The sequence below is a fragment of the Pholis gunnellus genome (assembly GCF_910591455.1).
Source record: "Pholis gunnellus genome assembly, chromosome: 4".
Classification (NCBI taxonomy): Eukaryota; Metazoa; Chordata; class Actinopteri; order Perciformes; family Pholidae; genus Pholis; species Pholis gunnellus.
In genome coordinates, this window is record NC_136530.1 from 22,602,565 (window position 1) to 22,608,564 (window position 6,000).

At 40.8% G+C, this 6,000-nt stretch overlaps 1 protein-coding gene across 1 annotated transcript in view; it reads right to left on the reverse strand.

Moving 5' to 3' along the window:
• Window positions 1-5,341, reverse strand: part of LOC306694936 (F-box-like/WD repeat-containing protein TBL1XR1) — a 35,456-nt gene extending 30,115 nt beyond the window's left edge. The window contains exon 1 of the mRNA XM_079157992.1: window positions 5,084-5,341. The gene's annotated coding sequence lies outside the window, so the exon portion shown is untranslated. The remainder of the gene's footprint in view (window positions 1-5,083) is intronic.
• Window positions 5,342-6,000: the final 659 nt, after the last annotated feature.

A 6,000-nucleotide genomic window follows, 5' to 3' on the forward strand; every position in this document is an offset into this window, starting at 1 on the left:
AAACCTGTAAAGATTACAGAAACATGTGAAGCTTATTACTGGTGCTGCAGCTTTGGTACTTTTGAAAAGGATCCCCAAAATCCTGTAGCTGCAGCGTAATAAACAAAGTGCGCTTTACTCATCGACGTCATACTAAAAGAAATTGCATTTATTTAAAATGTGTGATTTGTGTAAAGTCTTCCCAGGACATAAACTCACAGAATGATTTTTAACCAGAACGTGTCAGCAGCGTGTGACTCCACTCTTCGATCATCTTCGAGGTTGTGCTGTTATTGTACTGCAGTGGGTTACGTAGTTGTGTGTTTACAGTATTTATCCACACACTTATATTATACAGGATAACTAAATATGTATCTTATCTCTGCACATGTACGGGATCCAGAGCGGTCCCATATTTGCCATTACCTCACACAGACAGACATTTTCACTCACTGCCCTTCTGTTCCATTTTGTCTTTTCCCTTTTCAACTCACCACGCTGACGAGCAGCGGTTACATAACTGTACAACTCCAGCACTCGTCCGCTGTGATTTAATAAGGCCGGCTAATCAATGTGTCCCGTGTAGATAACATGAGTCAGCTGCTCTGTAGCTAAACATATGCCTGTGTCCTGTGCTCAACGTGTGCTGTGGGAAAGCAACATCGAGGACAAAACAAGCACAACCGGAATACTATTGATGCTCACATTACGATCCTTCTGGTCACAGCTTAGCTGCACTACAGACGGTTTTTAAATGCCCAAGTCTCGCTGTCTTCTCAGTCGAAATGACCAAAGCGGCGCTGCAACAGAAACAACAAGCGACTAATCACAGAAAGAGACACAATAGATTACTCTGACTGCCCCTTTTCAAATTCTGATGTCAAGTACAGTCTGGTCACAGAACCCTTTATTGCCGTACAGTCGGGCTAAATGGGTCAATGTGAACGAGAAATGACGGACAGATTTCCTTCTTTGCTTCCACACTTCTCAGTCAGCTGGGGAAATAGTAAATTATAGCCGTTCAAATCTTTCCAATATTTCAAACAGAAATCACTTCATCCATTTAATGATTTTTACTACTTTCGATAATGCGGCATCGTGAACAAAAATCCAAAATTAGCAGAAGAATGTGTTGCCGGTTTATAACAAAAAAAACAAAACATGTGTGGCTTATTAATTCTACTGACGGAAAGGTTTTCTTCACATTTCATTACTGCCGCTGGAGCCAGCGATATGTAACTGTCAAGTTCTGCATTTACAGAAATTGCATTGCAGGTTTTTTATGCTGTTTTAACGCATGTTCTGGATGTCGATGAGTGCTGCTGTTTATGAGGCTACCGTTACTATTTGTGCAGGCGCAGTGATGCTGACAAAAACACACCGGCAACGGGAGACGAGAGCGACAGGAAATATTGCTACAATGTACATTTACTACCACATGACAACTTTACTGCTAATTTCTTGCTTCGATCGTCAACAGCTGTCTGCTCTGAGCTCATCAGTCACACACACACACACAGTCAGACACACAGTCACACACACACACAGTCACACACACACACAGTCACAGTCACACACACACACACACACACACACGAAAGCTGCTACGCTACTCTTGACTCTCGCCGTCTTCCAGGACAGTGTTCTGTTACTAGCGATAGGGCGATCACGGATCATGATATAAAAAAAAAGAACCTCATAATAACTCATATATAGATAAGTTGATCACGGTGAGTTTTCATTATTGGGATAATCGTGAATATCGTCACGTGTGACTTGAAAAACACGTCTAGCTCGCCATCATGGTAGAGAAGAAATGATCAAGTAAGAAAGAACAGACTCACACAATGTTGCCGTTTCTCTCATTATTTATGCAGAGCGGCCTTATGAATACCGTATACTACATAATCAATACTTTTAATTTCATACTCAATACTTCTTGCATGATATTTTCATAATGTCTCATACCTATCTGTTATGTCTGTATGGAATCCTGCTTTTATCGCACGCCTCAAGTGTATGCGAAAAACCAGCGGCCCCTAGTTTATCCACCTGGGAGAGTTAGCAGCTACGACGTTGTGTGCATCGTCCCAAACACATTCAGTCTCCACCGCAGAATGTCAGCGATGTGTCTGACCGGCACAACATTACTTGCGCCAGAGGGCGTACAAACAAAATGAACTGTGAATAATCAAAAAGACGTGTGTAACACACAGACTGTAGGTGTAACAGGCAAAAAGCCACACACCAACCCCCACAATGCCGAGGAGCGATCATAATTATCTGTAAACTGAAATCCACGGTTTCCTTCCTACGACATGTCAAGAATCAAGTTCAGTATTTCATGCATTATAACAAAACAGCTAACTATTTTATAAACTCAAATGAAGATTTGTAAGACCTCCTGTTTCTAAAGCATCTACAAACACATTGGCCTTCTTTGTAAAATCCCAAAATATGTGAACTACTTGTCACGTGATGGCACGCGTGTCAACGTACAAAAATTCCGTGACTACTCTGGGAGCCTACGGGCACCAGGCACCGACCGTGATTACGCCATTTCTTTTGGCGCGCACGCCGACTTCACTATGAGTATAAACTACGCTTCACTTCAATACTCTGCGTGTATCAAGAAAACACAATGCTCAACGTTAACATGTTAGCAACAGCATCACGGTATATATTTAATTTGTTATTGTCGAAGAGTTAGGAACATCTGATAAAAATAAAACATGTTTTCAAAGCCATTGTTGTCAGCATGATGGTATCATTAGGTACTTATATCGGTACTCTGTATCGGCAAGCACTAGTGGAAGTACTTGTTGGTGGTGTCGGTGCATTCCTAATGAGGGCTGATCCGGGTGTCTGAAAACAGGATATGGTGTTTAACATGTTTAAACACAAACGGGATATTCCAATAACGGGTTATTCATGTCATTGTAAACACCCACTATGATGACAAAACTAAATCTGTAAATGTATCTATGAAGCAGTCTCTCGTGGATTCTGAAGGACCACTGAGCAGACATGTAGAGTTTGGCTTTGAGGGGTTTTGGGGGGTTTTCCTCTCAGCCTGGGAGCATCTAAAAAAAAACAAAGAACCCACCATAAAGAAGGATTTTTGGTGGAGACATTAAAAAAAAACTACATCTGCTACTTGGATGTGGTCTTAGCTAAATGGGCCCTGCAGCCGCCCTAAGACAATTTGAACATCCAACTCATCAAGATGTGGTAACGATTACTTTGTTTGCATTAAACGGCTACAGATGACGTTCGTCACTGACCATGAAAAAAAACACTTGTGTGTGTGTGTGTGTGTGTGTGTGTCTGGCAGCTCTGTCCTTGCTTGACACACTAGTTCGACCTCAATGCACAAAGACCAAAGCGAAGGATGTGTTGCTGCGGTTATCAACTGCACTTGAATACAGGACAAAGACTCACAGCCGGCTGACATGCACATGTGTTGTGCACTCGTGTCAGAGAAAATCACCAGAGAGAAGTCCGTGATCCTAATCCCAAAAAACAACTAATTCCGTTATACTGTTGACAAATGGTGAGAAAGAAATGCAAATATATGAGATGTATTCAACAAGTTCAATCAGCTGAACACGTGATAATACCTGACAAACCGCAATAGTTAGAGGTGATATGTTTTGCATTTATATGAAAAAAAAAAAAAACCACTGATATAAATACCAAATATTGACATTGGTAAGAGGTTAAAAAAAATCCAGTATTATTCAAAATCTACTACAAATGGCCAATACAAAAATACATACACATTGCCTCTTTTTACCTTAGATAAGTGGCCATGGTGTATGTGGGATAATGCACTCAAAGGATGTTCCAATATATAAAATATTGGATTCAGCACCCTGACCATATCAGCACACCTTCTCATACCTTATTTACATAACCTACTTTAAGTAGTAACCGCAATATCCGCTCAGAACAAAACCACACGGGCAATAACTTGTAGCAGGGAAAATAAAAGAAGTTGTGTGGTCAAAAAACTAAAATTGTAAAACTTAATTTCAAGTTACACTTAACCCAGTTAGGTTTAGTTTGTGAATCCTGACTCTGGCTGAACAGAGTCTGTATTAGCAGCCTAGCACAGATACTGAAGGCTTATCTGGGACTGGTACATTGTGTCATTGAGTTGAGCTTCACAAGGTTGGCAAGTGGCCCTCCTGGGTGTGTGTGTGTGTGTGTGTGTGTGTGTGTGTGTGTGTGTGTGTGTGTGTGTGTGTGTGTGTGTGTGTGTGTGTGTGTGTGTTCACCCCTCCCCCACACCACCCACTGCTTGGAACAACCAGCTGCAAAGCACTGTAGAAAGCTTTGAGTAACATTGACACAAAGGTAATAAAATACTACAATAAACAATACACATATAAGAATCCACTGTATGCTGCAGACAAGCAACATGATCTAACCCGTGGAGTTAACTATGGGCCTGCAGAGCAAAACACCTCAGACTGGTGAGTACAGCTGTGGGACAACATGCTAACATTGCTAGAAGTACAGTTTCAGTTTTGATTCATAACGGTTGTTGTTTTTTTTAACAACACTAACTTATGTAACACTATGTAACAGTATGATCAAAGTACCAAAGTGCATTCCAACACAGTTTTATTAAAATAAGAAGTAAAAGCATGAATCCATCATTGAAAAACTATCTAAAAGAACAAAAATGTAGAAAAAAAATAGTTAGTAGAAAAGTTAGATCTGAGTAAAACAAATACATTTTCAGAGGTGATACTAATATCATCAATATATGTTTTGAATTATGTCTTCATGGTTGAAATTTAAAAAAAAATCACTAAAGTGGTTTTAATTCAAAGCTAGCAGTAGCTGCAGGAAGGAAGCGCGCGCTCACAAACAAACCTACCACGAGAACAGCCCTACGAACACATGCACAGTGAGCGCGCGCCTACTCACGCGCTGACGCTGCCCATCCCCCACCCCGAGCGAAAAAATAAAAATAAACGTTCAAAACATTGCAATAAACCGCCCAAACCTTGTATTTACGGTCATACGTGGTTACGCTACACGTGGGTACAATTTATACGGGCAATAATAACGTAAAATGAGGATAAACACTCACCTAAAGCTCCAAATCACTCAAAGGGGGGTGCCTTCTCCTCTGTGCTCCTAATATGGAATCTCCTCCTCCTCCACCACCGTTGTTTTCTAGCTCTAATTAAACCTCGAAAAAAGCGTTATAACGGCCTTCAGACCCGGCCAACCGGTGCTAGGAATCCCCAATGACCGATGTGTTTTGGATACACGGGCATATATACTGATAAATCCCCTTAAAATGAGCTGGATGGACAGTTGGGTCTAGATTGTAGCTTTGCTCGCTAGTAGAGAAAAGAGCCAAACGGTTCAGTAGCAGCCAACGGCTTCAGTCTGAAACACAGAGCGGCTGACCTGCCAGGCGAAAATGAGGTAGGCCTGAGCTGCTCGCTGCAGGAAGCACACTCCAGTCACATAAACATCAAAATGGGTGTCGCAGTAGGGATGATGTAGTCGGGCTGAGGTTGGCGGTAACTCTTAAAAAATAAAATACAAGTTTTGAGTTTGAATTTATTTTAGACCAATGTAATTATTTGAAGCTTAATATTATGATTAATGATACATATCTATTTGGGGATTGGAGCATAGGCATGCTAGTTTGAGCTGTTGTTAATACAGTAAAGGTAAAGATTGGTCTACATTTTTATTTCATTTTTTTTAGTGTTACACCACAATTATGTAAAGTAGTTGTGCATGTTTTGAGCGACATAGTTGCTTAAATAAATAGTAAAAGCAATCAACAGAAATACTTTTTATTTTTTGCATTACAAGCTCCACCAATGGTTTGAAAGGCTTCACATGGTATACACCTCCTATTTCATAAGTGGGCGTGGTCATGACGGGTTTTAGCAATGTCTCGTGATCAATCCATAAACACGACGCTAATTTCAACGTCAACGGTCTGCACTCATATTTACAGGTGTAACAGCTTTTAAGGCTTTTGTT